The 17,500-nt window shown below is 48.0% G+C and overlaps 1 protein-coding gene across 2 annotated transcripts in view; it reads right to left on the bottom strand.

The window, feature by feature from the left end:
• RAD23B (RAD23 homolog B, nucleotide excision repair protein) overlaps positions 1–17,500 on the bottom strand; it is a 340,024-nt gene that overhangs the window by 16,414 nt on the left and 306,110 nt on the right. The window lies entirely within an intron of this gene.

Raw genomic sequence — 17,500 nt, forward strand, 5'->3', positions numbered from 1 at the left:
CTGTACCGACAAGGGCGTAGAATCCAACCGTCGCTTCCTCGGGGCCGAGGCCGAAGAAGGTCGGTCTCGGGGGGGGGGGGGGGGGGGGGGGGGGGGCTGTACCCCAGGAGCCCTCAGGGTAGGAGGAGACCCACCCGAAGGCTCACCGCCACCAGCAGGGGAATGGACAGCCCTCACCTGCACTCCAGTCGAAGCACCACCGTCCGACGACATCAGCACTAGTGGAGGTCCCGGTACCACCGACGCAGCCTTTCGATGTCTCGGTACCGACGATGCAGAGGGTCAATGCCTCAATGCAGTCGATGTCGAGGTCTTGAAGCTGTCGACGTCGATGCACTCGATGCCCCCGGTGCTGTTGCCGACGAAGAGCCCGAGAACAACACGTTCCACTGGGCTAATCTCGCTACCTGAGCCGTTTTCTGTAAAAGGGCGCAAAGACTACAGGCCTGCGGTCGGTGCCCAGCCCCCAGACACTGAAGACACGACGCGTGCCTATCCGTGAGCGAGATTACTCGGGCGCACTGGGTGCACTTCTTGAAGCCGCTGGGAGACTTCGATGACATGGGCGGAAAAATCACGCCGGCGAAATCCAAACTCGTAATGGCGGTAAAGGCACCAAAAATAGGGAGAGAAAAAACCCGAACCGAGGCCTCAAAAAGGCCTACCCCGAAAACGAAAGGAAACTTAGCGGGGCAAAAACTGGAAACACGGGAAAAAGGGGAAAAGACCGTAAAGGGCTTCCAAGTTCTTTTCCTTTTTTTTTTTTAAAGCAAAAGTCAAAGATGCGCGAGGGTCAACTTGAGGGGCGCGAAACGGCGCAAACACGACCGTCCCGAGCGCGAACAAAAGAAGACTGACGAATACGAGCCGGTTCGGGCGGGAAGACGGCCGCGCATGCGCGGTGCGCATCGGCGCACGAGGACTAGCAAAGGCCTTTGCTAGTAAAGTGTTCCGATTGGAGGGGCTGCCGTGGACGTCACCCATCAGTGAGAACAAGCAGCCTGCTTGTCCTCGGAGAAAAGGAAGTATCTCTGTGGATAATGCTCATCCTCCGTCTCATCAGCTTGTAACCTTGGGATCATCTTTGCTCTCTTTCTCTGCACATATACAACAGACTGCTAAAACCTGTTTCTTTCTCTATACCAAAAGTCATCCTTTCCATAGTATCAGTGACATAACCCACAGATCAATCCAAAGACGAGTGGATTATGTCCCTCTACCAGCAGGTGGAGATAGAGAGAACTTCGGAAGTTTACTACATGTGGACATGTGCAGCCACCTTAACTTCAGTTTTCTATCTCAGTAGATGGATGGAGATATCCTGTGCAGCTCTCTGGATGATGATTGCTCCTAGTCTGTTTAGTCAAGCTGGGGGGGGGGTCTGGGTTCTCGATTCCAGCATTTTGGGGTACACCTGGTGGGGCCAGATCCCTCCCCCCTCACCATTTCCTACTTCCCTGGCCCAGTTTGGCAAAGCTCTTACCACATCCTGGAAGTTGCTCTTTGGCCAGGCCCAAAATCTCCTGCCTCAAAAAAATAAAAAAACCCAAAGCTGAGGCCAAGAGTTCCATTGTGCCAGTTTGTGCTCTTTGCTACCTCCTGCTGCTTTCTTGACGCTGTGAGTACTGGACTTCATTCTTCCCAGTGGGGGTGGCACCGGGGGCTCTGATCTGGCTCCAAGGGTACTTGTCAGGGGCCTTTGTATGCTGGGAAGATATTCTTTCCCTGGTTTTTTGCTCCCAGATAGTGTGTAGCTTTCTTCTCAACAAGTATGCAGGGAGGTGTTGGCTGTGAGTGACAACTGATGCCAGTCAAAGGTTGGCTATTGTGCACAGAGCACCTTAATATTGATATTTTCTTTCCGTCTGTAGCGGTTTTTTTGTACCCGCTTCTGGAGCCTTCTTTGAAAGCATGCCTACCTGCGGTGCCCTAGCTCTTTGCTTTAATATTGGCAAGTGGTTTTTGGTACGCTGGAATTTTTCTCTTGAAAAGCCTGCTTTCTGTAGTGTGATAGTTAAAAAAAAGAAAAACAAATTGCCCTTCTGAGCCAACTCTGGGGTGCTGCTGTTAGTTTTAGCCATTGCACAAAGGGTGGGAAATTCCTCCCTGGTGTGGCTCTTCAATCTGCTATCCAGTCTGGCTTTTTGCAGCATTTATGCTCTTTTTCTCAGTGAGTCTCCCTTCCCCAGCTCTTCAAGATTGTTGTCAGTCTTGTTGACTTTTTGATTAGGCAGTGTGGAATTCATGACCTCATTAGCAGGGTGAGTGCTTCCTGTTGCTGGTGTCTCCTGAAGGGGATATGCAGGTTAAAAAAAAAAAAGCAGGCCCTGGGGTGCCGCTTTTTAGTGTGGCACTGTTCTGCTTTCACTTTAGTTGTGTCTCAGCTCCAGTTGTATTGTAAACATTGCATTTCTCTGGTTTACTATTTTTTTTCCCTGGGGATGTTAATGCTTTCACCTCTGGTGATTCCTCTTATGAGTTGACATGGTCGCTTGGATTTCTCCCTTGCAGTGTTTTACTACTCTTTGACTCATTTGTTCATTGCTCCTTTTCACAGGGCAGAAGGTGCTTCAACCTCTTGCTTTTGTTGGGCAACCTGTTTTCTTTTGTGGCTTGACCATTCCCTGGGGAATGTCACCTCTGTTCAACTATGCACATCCTTTTTCCCCTGCCTTTGCTTGTCAGGGGATGGGGCAGTTTACTGTGGCTAATATGATGTTCCCTGCTTCTCAGTGTGGCCTGATCTTTGGTTTTGTTTCCAGGCACTGTTCTTGGTTCCACTGCAATTCAAAAAAAAAAAAAAAAAAAAAGCCAACAGAGGGAGAACACTAGCCTTTTTTGCTGCATCGACCTGTGTGTTTTGCAAGTGTCATCTTCCTATGCTCAGCTGAGACAGCAGCATGTCTTGTGGGTAATGGAACTAACTTTGGCCCTGGTGGACACCTCTGTCCTTCCACGGCAACTGATTATATGGCTTAATGCCATCATCTACTTGTGACGCATAGTCTCGCATTCCTTATGGTAGCATCCTACTTGGCTGGGCTGGCTTAGTAGCCCCTCTGTTCTATGTAGTGGCTGCCACCTTCTGCGCTGTCTGGTGGCAATATCATTTTGCTGCGGGGGAGGGGGGTTATCGCCTTCCTCCTAGTTTACCATCCTCCTCCTATACTGCCTAACGATGATCATCCCCTATGGTGCGTAGTGCTGATGAATCCGGTACGGCCTGGTGGTAATGAGTGGTGGCGGCAGCCTCATGGTGCTGTGTTCTAGTAAAAGTTTTATATCTGGTGTAGTAGCAACCTCAGCTCTCAGTACTCTGTGATGGTAGCCTTCGTGACTGCATTGCGGTGGCACCTTCCACTGAAGAGTAGTGTCGACAGCTTCTTGGGTTGCACAGGGGAAGCAGCGACTTGGGAAGCCCTTTCCCCGCTGGATGTGTTCTGTTTAGGGACATCTCGATGGTTAGCCGCGGCATCACCCTATGATTGAAAGTAGTAGCTCCTAGTTGGCTGTCGAGCCTTGTTTCAATTGGACCTGTTGAACCGACGAGGCTCTGGATCTGGATGTTGGGCTGTTCTTAGTTCCAGCTACATTCCTTTGCACTTTAGGGGAGGTGCGGCCATTGTCCATGGTTTTTCTTCGGGGCCGGCTGTTGCTCTTAGCCCTGGCTCCGGGGTCAGTGAACCTAGCCTCCTTCCAGGTCTGGACATTGAGCCTTGTTCGGACCTCGGCCGTCTGGCTTTACCCAGGTCTGGCTCTGGCTCTCAAACCTTGCCTGAGGCTGGCAAATCAAGTATTGACTAGCTGCGTTCCCAGCCCTTCCACCGTTTCAGACTGTCGACCTTGCCTGGCTCCAGCTATGGCTGCGGAACCTTGACTAGCTCTATGGTCGTACACCCTTGCCTGGCTCCCAGCGCAGGCCCTGGAGGTTTATTTTTATTACATTTGTACCCCGCGCTCTGGCCTCATCAGTAGAGTCTGGCCTAGCCCAGCCCTTCTGCTGTTTCAGACAGTCGGCCTTGCCTGGCTCCGGAACATTGACTAGCTCCGGCTATGGTCATACAGCCTTGCCTGGCTCCCGGCATGGGGCCCGGCACAGGACATAAGCAATAGACAATGTCCAAATTATATCTCCTTCTGGCATCTGATTTAGAGCAGTTTGCTCTGCCTAAGGTGGATGCCCTTATTAAGGCAGTTTATCATTTATTAGGATTTTGTCACCTTTTCTGAATTCACTCAAGGCGGTGTACAGTAAGAATAAATCAAACATAAGGAGTAGACAATTACAGCAGTAAAAATATTCAAATAATACAAAGTATGGCATAGTATACACTACTTACGTCAACATAATATGTAATATAACATTTTAATAGCATAGGGTATAAGCAAAGATGGAACATATAGATAAGTAAGAGGAGTTAGAAAATAAGGTGACTAATTTAAAGATAGTTGCACATGAGGTCATAGAGATAATTAAATGTTATCTCAGCTAGGGGCTGCACAAAGGGGTCTCCCAGTTCAATATCTGCATACCCTATGGGCACTGTCATAGCCTCCTTGGGAGGGAATCAGTCAAGGACATCCAGTATCTCTGCTCTGGGCTCACCCTTGACCTTCTACTTAAATGGACAGTCTCAGCCACTTTCCTCAAAAAGATGACAAAGGAGAGCTCCTCTGAGGAAGACTTTCTCCTTTCTTGTGGTGGGGAGGGCAGACCAAGGAACCCCTCTCCTCCAAGAGGTCCTCTGGTTCCACATAAGATGTCCAAGAGTGGTCGACATCAGACTCAGCAAAGTACTCTTCATGAGAAGGCTGAGTCGGTGCCCATCTTGGACAACTGAACTCATGGCCAGATTATGGGGAAGAGTACCATGGGAGGGGCCCTCTCCTGGACATAGGGGGTGGGGGGGGATGCTTCCTTCCTTGATGGGCTAAAAAAGAATGACTCTGAAGCCCGACAGAATAGTACTGTTGATGAATGACAGACAGGCAGGGCAGGGCATGGGCCTCCAGGATTGGCTGAGGCGGCACCATAGATGACAGATGCCCTAAATACCATCACGCCAAGCCTAGATGTGCCCCAGCTACATGGAAAGGAGCCACTCTTCTGAGCCAGCATCGATAAAGGTTGGGCAACTGCCAATGCGCTAACAACCAGAGCAGATAAAGGTCTGGTCCAAGCTTTAAGGAGGCTGTTGCGGCGACTTCAACTCCACAGAGGGAGAGCAGCCCTCTCAGCATCACCTCATCTCCCTCAGTGTCAGGTCCAAGGCTGCTTGGCCTGAATGAGCACTATCAACACCCATCAAGGCAGGCAGAGAACTCTTTGGTGCCCCAGTGTCCAACGCAGCTCCAGGATCCTTAGACAGTAAAGCCTCCAATGTTGATGTACTTGACTTAGAGGCGTCAAAGTCTTAAACCTTTTGGATTCTTTTCTGCACTGTAGTACAATCAGAAGCCTTATGGTCAAATCCAAGGTATGGACAGAGATGATCTTGCCACACCAAAAACACTTCTTAAAACCACTGGGAGAGACAGTGAAATCAAACGGCTCAAAATCTGTATTTATTTATTCATAATCCCCCCCCTCAACTCCACAGCTCAGAAAACCCGTTGAGTCTAACATCCAAATTTTTATTCCCCCAATAATTGCTCAACCCCAGCCATAAACTTAAGAGGAAGTAAGAATTATCGTGGGCAGGTAGAGGGGAGAAATGTCTCTGTACCCATTCAGTCCTTTTTCTCCACGGCTGTGTCACAGCACCTCAGGTTTGTTTTTTTCCTCTGGTGACTGATTCCTCTTCAGTCCCTCTCCTCAACCCTAAGCTCAGGAGACTTACAGGAAAGTTTAGAACAAACATTACTGCAGCTTACCAGTGGCTCTGGAATGCAAGGCCCACAGAATCAAGACCACTGCTCAACCCCCACCACTTCCACACTTGTGAGTTTTAGCCTCTGCAGCAAGTTTCTCTTCATATCCTCTTTTAGCCTTCTTTCTATCTGACTTGCCAGTGCTTATGTGGCTTCTTATTTCTTCATTTGGTCCTTTTTCCATTCTTTGAAAGTCAATCTTTTGGCCGTAATGGTCTCTTAATTCGCCTTTTAACCATGCTGGCTGTTTTCTCTTCTCTCCACCTTTGCAAATATGTGGAATGCATCTGGACTGGGCTTCCAAGATGGTATTTTTGAATAACATCCACACCTGATTTAGTGTCCTAACCTTGCAGCCGATCCTTTTAGTTTCTTTTTAACCATTTTTCTCATTTTATTATAGTCGCCCTTTCGAAAATTGAATGCAGCTACAGTAGAATTCCTTTGTGTGTTCATCCCAGATAGTAGCTCAAACTTGATCATGTTATGATCACTGTTTCCTAGGGAACCCAACACCACCACCCCTCGCACTATGCCCTGCAAGCCACCAAGGATCAGATCCAAAATGTCTCCCCCTCTTGTAGGTTCCTGGACCAGCTGCTCCAAGAAGCAGTCGTTTACTACATCTGGCACTCCCTAACGAAAAACACATATCCAGTCAAAATCAGGGTAATCAAAACCACCCATTATTTTAGTGTTGCCCAATTTACCAGTTTTCCTAATCTCGGTAAACATTTCTTCATCCGTCTGTTCGTTCAGACCCGGCGGATGGTAGTACAGCCCTAGAAGAATACTCCTTCCCTTCACACATGGAATTTCTCATAATAACTCTCCATAATAATTCCACGCTGCTGTGTCATGTGGAATGTTTATAATATTTGACTCAATTCTCTCGAACATATAGTGCAACCCCATTTGATCCTATCACTGTAACACAATTTGTGCCCTGTGACACAGTGTCCCATTGAATATCCTCTTTCCACCAAGTCTCTGCCTATTATATCTACCTCATCATTTAGTGCTATATATTCTAACTCTCTTATCTTATTCTTTAGGCTTCTCGCATTTGTATACAGGCACTTCAAATTGTGTTTTTTTCCGTTGATCTACAAGCTGCTTAGAAGTTGAAGGGGATAATGCACATCCTTTATCCTGCTCTCTTATTAAGCATACCTGGCTTACTTTCAGCACTGTTGAAACCTCTCTACTGGGATGCCCTAAATGTCCTGTTTCAAGCATCCTTCAAGGATACTCCACACAACCATTCTACCTCTCCCCCCCGTGCTAGTTTAAAAGCTGCAGTATCTCCTTTTTAAAAGTTAGCGCCAGCAGCCTGGTTCCATCCTGGTTAAGGTGGAGCCCATCCTTTTGAAACGGTCTCCCCCTTTCCAAGAATGTCACCTAACAAATCTAAATCCCTCATCCCTGCACCATCGTCTCAACCACGCATTGAGATTTCAGAGCTCTGCCTGCCTTTTGGGTCCTGAAAATGCTACCCTGGAGGATTTGGACGTCAGCTTTCTACGTAAGTGTCTAAATTTGGCTTCCAGAAACTCCCTTTTCCTATGTCATCGGTACTCATATGTACCAAAACAGCTGGCTCCTCCATAGCACTAAGATCCAGTCTAGGTGAGACGAGAGGTCTACCACCTTTGCACCAAGCAGGCAAGTCACCAGGCGATCCTCACATCCACCCAGCTATCTATATGCCTAATGATCGAATCACCAACTACAATAGCTGTCCCAACCCTTCCCGCTTGGGCAGTTCTTGGAGACACATCCTCGGTGCGAGAGGACAGTACATCCCCTGGTGGGCAGGTCCTGGCTACAGGAGTGCTTCGTACTTCACCAGACTGATGCTCTCCTTCTAGGAGATCTCCCTTCTCCAGGAAGTGGGACTTCTGTACAACATCCCTGTAAGTCTCCTCTGTGTACCTCTCTGTCTCCCTCAGCTCCACCAAGTCTGCAACTTGAGACTCAAGAGAATGGACCTGTTCTCTGACAGCTAGGAGCTCTTTGCATCGGGAACAACATACAACTGCTCACCAACTGGGAGATAATTATACATTTATTTTTGTTACATTTGTACCCCACATTTTCCCACCTGCGACACTCAATGCAAAAGACTGGACAGCACCCTTCTCGCTGTTGGACTGCTGTCGCCATCTTAGTATTTCTGAATTTTTTCAACAATTTAAAACTTGCTAATATATTAAGGATATTAGCCTAATATAAAAATGCCTTTAGCTTATATGGTATATTGTGTGATTTATTTAGTGTTTTCTTCTTAGAAAGCAATGAAATGTAATTATGCAAGAGCACTCCTCGCTTGGTATCCGGTGCTGGGGAGGGTGGGTGGGATGAAGACTAAACTAGATCCTGCTGTGCTTGCTAGAGGCTGTTAATGCTGTGGTACAAAGTTCAAGTTTTAAAACTAGGGAGAAAAGAATATGGAGATTAGTTGATAAAGTTTTTTATATTTTTATTCTGCCTGCCTCACACCTTAATTCAGGTCAGCAGCAGTGCTACCTCTCCAGCAACCAAAGAACAGAAAACTGTTTTTTTAGAAAAAGATTTGAGCCTTCCTACTATCCTTTTTAAAGATGCTGTTAAGTTTTTACTGCCGTAAAAAGTTTCAGTTTAAAACTATGGGAAAAGTGTCTAATTCTGGAGAAAATTTCAGTTTAAAACTATGGGAAAAAGGTTGTATACTATAGAAACTAGTTAACAATGCTTGCTTTTCTCTCCCTCTTCCCCCCCCCCCCCCCAACCACGGAGCGCTACAAAGGCATTACAACATTCTCATTTTTGTTTTCCATTCCTTTCCTAATAACTCCTAGGATTCTGTTTGCTTTTTTAGATGCCCCTGGCACACTAAACAGAGGGTTTCAACCTATCAACGATGGCACCTAAATCCTTTTCCTGGAACCTTACATCACATAGCTACAGTTTAGGTTCCTCTTTCCAAAATGCATTGTTTTGCACTTGTTTACTTTAATTGTCATCTGCCAATTAGATGCCCAGTCTCACAATCTCGTTAAGGTCCTCTTGTAATTTTTCACCATCCTCTCACGATTTAACAACTTTGAGTAACTCTGTGTCCATGTAGGTGTCACTGGATAACACTGCTTACTATTGTGGCCAATTCTTCTTGCTTCTTGGAGAATGTTTTCTCATTGTATGTGTACTTCTTGATCCTAACAGGCCTAAGTTCTGCACTGGTATATCTGTTACTACGTTAACTGTAGGGACAATCATTTTTAGTTTTTATGATGGCTTATAACTTTTCAGGAAAAATGGGAAAATTAGGTTCTTACCATGATAATTTTCTTTCCTTTAGTCATAGCAGATGAAGCCATTACGTATGGGTTATGCCTAGGAGGGCTCACAATCTAAGTTTGTACCTGAGGCAATGGAGGGTTAAGTGACTTGCCCAAGATCACAAGGAGCAGCAGTGGGATTTGAACACACCACCTCTGGATTTCAAGACCAGTGCTCTAACCACCAGGCCAGGGGTAGGCAACTCCGGTCCTCGAGAGCCGCAGGCAGGTCAGGTTTTCAGGATATCCACAATGAATATGCATGAGATAGATTTGCATACCATGGAGGCAGTGCTTGCAAATCTCTCTCCTGCATATTCATTGTGGATATCCTGAAAACCTGATCTGCGGCTCTCGAGGACCAGAGTTGCCTACCCCTGCACTAGGCTATTCCTCCACTCCTGTGTTAAAAGATGGGAAAATTAGGTTCTTACCTTGGTAATTTTCTTTCCTTTAGTCATAGCAGATGAAGCCATTACGTATGGGTTGTGTCCATCAACCAGCAGGGGGAGATAGAGAGCACTCAATTTTTCACAGTGCCTCATGGCCAGCTAGCTCCACTGCCTCTTCAGTATTTGAAGCTTCCAAAGCAGTATGGCAAACCGCAATGGGAATAACATGAACTTTCCTCACAGCGAACGATGGCCCCTTAACAAGGGCATAAATTCCAAAAAAAGGAGGGAATGAACTCATCCTCCTGGAGGGAATAAACTCGTCCTCCACTTTGTATAAACGGAGGGAATACTTGCATCCTCCTGGAGGGAATAAACTCATCCTCCCAAAACATGAACTGGAGGGAATGAACTCATCCTCCTATAACTGTAACAAGAATCCTGAAGACTGTTTTCCGACTCCCCAAGGAAGGAATATAACTTCAGGAAACAAGAACAGCACCTAAAATCAGAATCATTGCAATACAGACAATCATACAGAGAGGGCTCATGGCTTCATCTGCTATGACTAAAGGAAAGAAAATTATCACGGTAAGAACCTAATTTTCCCTTCCTTGCATCAAGCAGATGAAGCCATTACGTATGGGATATAACAAAGCAATCCCTAAATAGGTTGAGAACAAGCCACACCACGCGCTAGCACCTGTGCTCCAAAACGCGCATCCCTCCTGGCAGCCACATCCAGCCTGTAATGTCGGGCGAAAGAGAGCTTAGAAGCCCATGTTGCAGCACTGCAAATCTCATGAAGAGATAGTGCTCCAGTTTCCGCCCAGGAAGAGGAAATCGCTCTTGTGGAATGTGCCTTAAAGGTTTCAGGTGGAGCCCGGCCAGACAGCAGATATGCTGAAAAGATAGCTTCTTTGAGTCAACGGGCAATATTGGCTTTAGACGCTGAAGACCCTCTGTGAGGACCTGCAAACAGCACAAAAAGATGATCAGAGGTCCTGAAAGAATTTGTAATTCGCAGATACTGCAACAGAGTCCTGCGCACATCCAAAAGGTGCAACTGCCCAAATAAATCTGGAAACTCCTCCTCAACAAAGGAGGGAAGAAAAACAGGCTGGTTTAGGTGAAACGCTGAAACCACCTTAGGCATGAAGGAAGGCACGGTCCGAACCGTGACCCCTGACTCTGAGAATTGCAGAAAAGGGTCTCTACAGGACAGCGCCTGGAGCTCCGACACCCGTCTCGCCAAGGTAATGGCCACTAAAAGACGGCCCTTCCATGTCAAATCTTTCTCTGAAGCACGCCAAAGCGGTTCAAAGGGAGCCCCCTGAAGGGCCTTCAATACTAACCCCAGGTTCCAAGCTGGACAAGATGCCTGCATGGGAGGACGGAGCCGAAGCACCCCTCTAAGAAACGGTGCCACATCTGGATGAGCAGCTAAGGACACGCCTTCAACCTTGCCACGCAGGGAGGCCAATGCTGCAAAAAGTCCAGAATCGGCGAGACAGGAAACCGCAACAGAGAAAGCGCTCTTGAAACACACCAGACTTCAAACTGGCGCCAAATCCTGGCATAAGCCACGGAAGTGGAGCGCTTACGGGCCTGCAGGAGAGTGGAAATTACCTTATTTGAGTAGCCTTTATCTCTCAATTGCGCCCTCTCAATCGCCATGCCATAAGACCAAAGCGGCAGGCGTCCTCCATGGCCACCGGACTGTGACAACAGGTGCGGAACCAGAGGTAACGGAAAGGGAGCCTCCAACAGCATCTGTTGGAGGTCCGCATACCAAGGCCTCCTGGGCCAATCCGGTGCGATGAGCACCACTTCTCCTGGATGCAGCCGAATCCGCAGGAGCACTCGCCCTATCAAGGGCCACGGAGGGAAGACATACAGCAAGCCCAGGGGCCAGGGTTGAGCCAAGGCATCCAACCCGGCAGAGCGAGGATCCCTCCGTCTGCTGAAGTACGGGACTTTGGCATTGGAACTGGTTGCCATAAGATCCATCACTGGCTTGCCCCATTTGGCACATATCTGCAGGAATACATCGTCTGCTAGTTCCCACTTCGCTGAATCGATCTGATGCCTGCTAAGATAGTCGGCTTGCACATTGCTCTGACCTGCAATGTGAGCTGCTGATAGGGACTGTAGATGCAGCTCGGCCCAGTGGCAAATTTGTTCAGCCTGCGCGGCTAGAGCTCTGCACTGAGTGCCGCCTTGTCGATTTATGTAGGCCACTGCTGTCGTGTTGTCCGACATCACTCGGACAGCCAATCCTTCCAGGGTCACTTGAAAGGCCAGAAGAGCCAGAAACACCGCTTTCAACTCCAGGCGGTTAATAGACCACTCCGACTCGTCAGGCATCCACAGACCCTGGGCATGCTTCCCCTGGCCATGTGTGCCCCCAGCCCTTCAGGCTGGCATCTGTCACCACTAGGCACCAATCGGGGAGTGCCAGCGGCATTCCCCGCTGCAACATGCTGTCCGAGAGCCACCACTCCAAACTGAGGCAGGCCGCAGGGAGCCAAGAAAGTCTGCACTGATAATCGTTGAAGTAGAGAATACTGTAGAGGTCTCAGGTGCGCTCTTGCCCATGGCACCACTTCCAAGGTGGCCGTCATCGATCCCAACAGCTGGACAATGTCCCAAGCTCGCGGGCGGGGCATCCTCAGGAGCAGACGGACCTGATTCTGAAGCTTGCACCGCCTTTGCTCGGGAAGAAACACATAGCCCGAGGCTGTGTCGAACCTGGCCCCCAAATATTCTAGAGATTGCGAGGGGGTCAGGTAACTTTTGGCCATATTGAAGACCCAGCCATGAGATTGAAGGACTGAAACCACTCTGGCTGTAGCTAGATGACTCTTTTTCTGAGTCTGCTCTGATGAGCCAGTCGTCTAGGTACGGGTGAACCCGGATACCCTCTCGCCTGAGAAAGGCAGCTACTACCACCATTACCTTGGAGAAGGTTCGGGGAGCTGTGGCGAGGCCAAAAGGCAAGGCCCGAAACTGGAAATGTTTTCCCAACACCGCAAACCGCAGAAACTTCTGGTGCAGGGGCCAAATTGGTATGTGCAAGCTTCTTTCAGGTCCAGAGACATGAGAAACTCTCCTGGCTGTACCGCCGCAATGACGGAGCGCAGGGTTTCAATGTGAAAATGCCGCACTCTTAAGGACTTGTTTAGCTCTTTTAAGTCCAAGATCGGGCGAAAAAAACCGCCTTTTCGTGGCACCACAAAGAAAATGGAGTAGCGGCCTTGACCTTGTTCGGCGGGAGGCACCGGGGATCACAGCCCCTATTCGGCACAGACTGTGCAAAGTCTCCTCTACCACCGCCCGTTTGGCGGCAGAACCGCATCAGGACTCCACAAACACGTCTCTCACCGGGGCATCGAATTCTATTCGGTATCCGTCTCTGATCAGGTCCAAGACCCACTGATCTGCGGAGATTTTGGCCCACTCCTCGAAAAAGAGGGAAAGTCTTCCGCCGATGACAGGAAACGAGGAGGGGGCCGGCACACCATCATTGAGAGGGTCGCCCCTGAACTCCAGGCCTTGAACCGGCAGCTGCGGAACGTTTTTCCGAGCGAAAGGAGTTTCTCTGCTGAAAGCGGGCACGCGAAGTGAACCCAGCAGAACGCCCCGGGCGGTACCTTCTAGCTTCACAGAAGCGAGGTCTGTAAGAGGAGCGGACCGCCTGACCCTTAGAGGAAGGCTTCGGCCTATCTTCAGGCAAGCGCTGGCATTTGGAATCCCCCAGGCCTTTAACAATGTTTTCCAGCTCCTCACCAAACAGGAGAAGGCCTTGAAAAGGCAACTTCACCAACCTTTGCTTAGAGGCCATGTCCGCCGCCCAATGTCGTAGCCAAAGAGTGCGGCGAGCTGCCACTGCTACAGCCATTTGTTTAGCCAAAGCTCTGACCATATCATAAAGAGCGTCAGCCAAAAAGGACAAGGCCGACTCCATCCGCGGAGCCACTTCAGATAAGGTCTCTGCTCCATCACTGGGCTGTTCCACTGCCTGCTGTAACCAAGCCAGGCAGGCTCTAGCAGCATAACAACTGCATGCAGACGCCCGAACAGTGAGACCTGCCAAATCAAAGGACCGCTTCAGAGCTGAATCAAGCCTGCGGTCCTGAATATCCATCAGGGCAACACCTCCTTCAACAGGGAGGGTAGTTCTCTTTGTCACAGCCGTGACCAGGGCATCCACTTTAGGCATTGCAAAGCGAGCCAAATGTTCCTCACTCAGAGGGTATAATTGCCCCATAGCCCTGGCAACCTTCAAAAGGTCCCTCGGGGTCAGCCCATTGAGCCGAAATAAGCTCTTGGATGGAGTCATGCAAAGGAAAGGCTCGAGCAGGCTTTCTGGTACTAGCCATCCTTGGATTAACAGAGGAGGCTGTGCCACTCCCAGGATCTTCAATCGAGAGGGCTTGTAAGGCATCTGAAATAAGCACTGGCAGCTCCTTGCGGTGGAAAATCCTCACCGCAGACGGATCAAGCAGGTCATGTGGCAATTCTGCACCCGACTCTGGCTCCTCAGCCCAAGAAGTTCTGCCAGACCCCTCAGAATCCTCATAGCCCGACCACGGGGGGGGGGGGGGGGGGGGGGCACCACACTCAGAAGGGGAATTAGCCCTTCTGCGTTTATCAGGAGGATAAGAAACAGGCAAAGCCAACTCCAAAAGGCCATGATCCACCTGGGGGGGGGGGGGGGGCCAGGCAGAGCAAAGAACCCTGTGGAAGAGCTCTTTTAAGCATGTACGCCCTTATGCAGCATTAAAACAAAATCAGGGGAGAAAACCGCTCCCTGACCGCCCGGATCCTGCCCAGGGCTATCAGCTCTATTATTAGCCTCACTCAGAGGACCCCCCCCCCCCCCCGGATTCAGGGCTCTCCGTCGCAACGGAGGCCGCGCCATGTGGAAAATCCAAAATGGCGTCCGCTGCCAGCTCAGAGCGCAAAAGATCGCCACTCGCCATGCTTGGGCCGGCTCTACCGTCTGTACAGCACGAATTACAGAGCCCCGCTGCTGATTTGCGCTTGCCACATTTAGAACAGCGCTTTACAGTCTCCATAGCCATTGCCGAAAACGGCGGTAATATTAAAAAATGGCTGTTCGCGCCAAAAACGTCCCGATCGCGGGCCCACCCCGGAGGAGTCAGAAAACACTCTTACCTCACTAGACCGAGTATCACAGCTCCAGTCCTGCAGAAGAATCTCAAGAAAAAAAACCTCTTTTCCAAGATCGCTGCGCTAAAGCGCAACGCGACTTTATTTATTTTAACGCTGTGAGGAAAGCAGAGGCAAAAGAGGTAAATAAAAGCACTCCGGAGGCTCAGATAAGTGGGAAAGGCAGGGAAAGGCGAACCAATGTGCCTGCATCCACTGAGTGGGAAAGGACAGGGAAAAGCAAGCTAATATGTCCACATCCACGGAGGCATGGGTAAGGCAGGGAAAGGGCTGACCTATGTGCCTTCAAAGTGAAGCTGCTATAGCCTCTAACACCCCGGCTAACAACTGGTAAGCCAGGAGCCACCCCCAGGCAGATTTTTGATGGAGCTCAAAGAAGCTGCAGCCACCCTGCTTGGGGAGATAGAGAATACTGAAGAGGCAGTGGAGCTAGCTGGCCATGAGGCACTGTGAAAAATTGAGTGCTCTCTATCTCCCCCTGCTGGTTGATGGACACAACCCATACGTAATGGTTTCATCTGCTTGATGACAAGGAAAAATATTTTAGGACAAAGCAGAGGAATATTTTTGAATAACATCCACACCTAATTTAGTGTCCTAACCTTTGCAGCCGATCCTTTTAGTTTCTTTTTAACCATTTTTCTCATTTTATTATAGTTGCCCTTTCGAAAATTAAATACAGCTACAGTAGAATTCCTTTGTATGTTCATCCCAGATAGTAGCTCAAACTTGATCATGTTATGATCACTGTTTCCTAGGGCACCCAACACCACCACCTCTCGCACTATGCCCTGCAAGCCACCAACGATCAGATCCAAAATGGCTCTTCCTCTTGTCGGTTCCTGGACCAGTTGCTCCAAGAAGCAGTCGTTTACTACATCTGGCATTCCCTGACGAAAAACACATATCCAGTCAATTTGTCTATTTGATAATACTTCTATTATGATGTAATGAAGCTATATGTACTATATGTATTGCAAACTATTTTAATATAGTGTAGTAAAAGATGTTATAATATATTAAAATCAAACGAATCATTTCTGAATAAACCTGAACAGCTGGGGCCTATCGAAGGGAGAGCTCACCAACCCCCACAGCAAACTATCAATGGAGGGCAACTTCCCCAATGCACAGGATGTTGGCTCTTTGTACAGCGACAGTCTTGGCTCTCACATTGAAAATTTTGAAAAAATAACCCTCGCTTATAAAAGTATGGTCACTAGATATATCACAAACACAATTAACATTTGAACTGTGTAAAAGGGCAATTCTATAACTAGGTGCCTGCAATTATCTCTTTACATGTGTATGCATGCCAAAAAAGTAGCATTTCCGCACCTTAGTGCCCTAAGCATTTTCTATATGGGCACGCTTAAGTGCCATAACAAACAAATGCAGGGAGAGCATATACATGGGCAGAACATGGGTGTGGCTCCAGTACACCCTTGCCTCATGGCTGGTCTAACCATGGAAACCTAAATGTATGGTAGGTACATTGAGAGATTGGGTTACATTAGCATTCTGTAACAGAAACTGAGCACCCAGATGCTGTTATAGAATAGGCACTCGCAAACATAGCTGCTCAAAAACACAAATGAAATCCTTACCATAGGCAATCACCAGTCAAGCAAAGAGTGGAAGGCACCAGGACAAAGTCCAAGATACTCAGTTTATTTCTTTAAAAACATTAGGGGTATTCACAATACAGTCTTCACGATGCACTTTATAAGAATTTCCCAACACAGGCTGTGTTTCGGCATATATGCCTTCATCAAGGGATCTATCAACTTTGCACCAATGCTTAAACTGCAAGCCACAAAGGTCTAGTGAGTGCCAGTCAGTGCACTAATGTGAAGCACAAAGACAAACAGGTGTACCAATGAGAAAATCTGTGGTGTCTTCTCATGGGAAATTCTTCTCAAGTGCACCCTGTACACTACATGTGAAGACTGTACTGTGAATATCCATAGTGTTTTTAACGGAATAAACTTGAGTATCTTGGACTTTGTCCAGGTGCTTTCCACTCTTTCTACTCAACTCCCAGCATGGCATCAAGATGCTTAACAGAAGGAACTCCACTCTCTTATACAATTGCCACCTGAATGACAATGTCTTTTAAATAGCTTAAATTTGGGCTATATTTACTAAGAATTTCTTCCCACCCTCTTTTTTTTTTGGGGGGGGGGGGGGGGGGGGGAGGGGTCGTACAACCATAGATGGTGATATTTAGTTTTGGTGCTCCACATCATCCACAGCCCCCATTGTTCATTCTTGCTCTTTTCCGAGCTGGCACAATAAGAATGTCTGTGTTGGGCCTGGGACAGAGGCTGTGATCACAAATTTTGAAGCTCATTCCTGTAGGCATTAAGTCCCAGCTTTGTGTGTGTACACAGTGCTTAGGCAACCCATACAGCAAACTCCTTCAGTATGTACAAGAGGAGGTAATTTGTGCTGTTTCACACCCTGGATCATTCTGAAAAGTTGACTCCCATGATTGTAGGGTGATAAAAAAAAATTGTGATGAAAATCAATTTAAACTAAAAATGAATGTCTATGGTTATCTGGCAAGATCACTGGAAATATAAGAACTTAATTTCCAACTATACAGATTTAATCAACTTCATAACATCACTATACTATAATTATCTCAAGTTTGCCAACTGAATTATTCTGAAGTATCCTGTTGATACAACCATATATTTTTAAAAATTGTAAACATTT

The sequence above is a fragment of the Microcaecilia unicolor genome, chromosome 2 (assembly GCF_901765095.1).
Source record: "Microcaecilia unicolor chromosome 2, aMicUni1.1, whole genome shotgun sequence".
Lineage (NCBI taxonomy): Eukaryota > Metazoa > Chordata > Amphibia > Gymnophiona > Siphonopidae > Microcaecilia > Microcaecilia unicolor.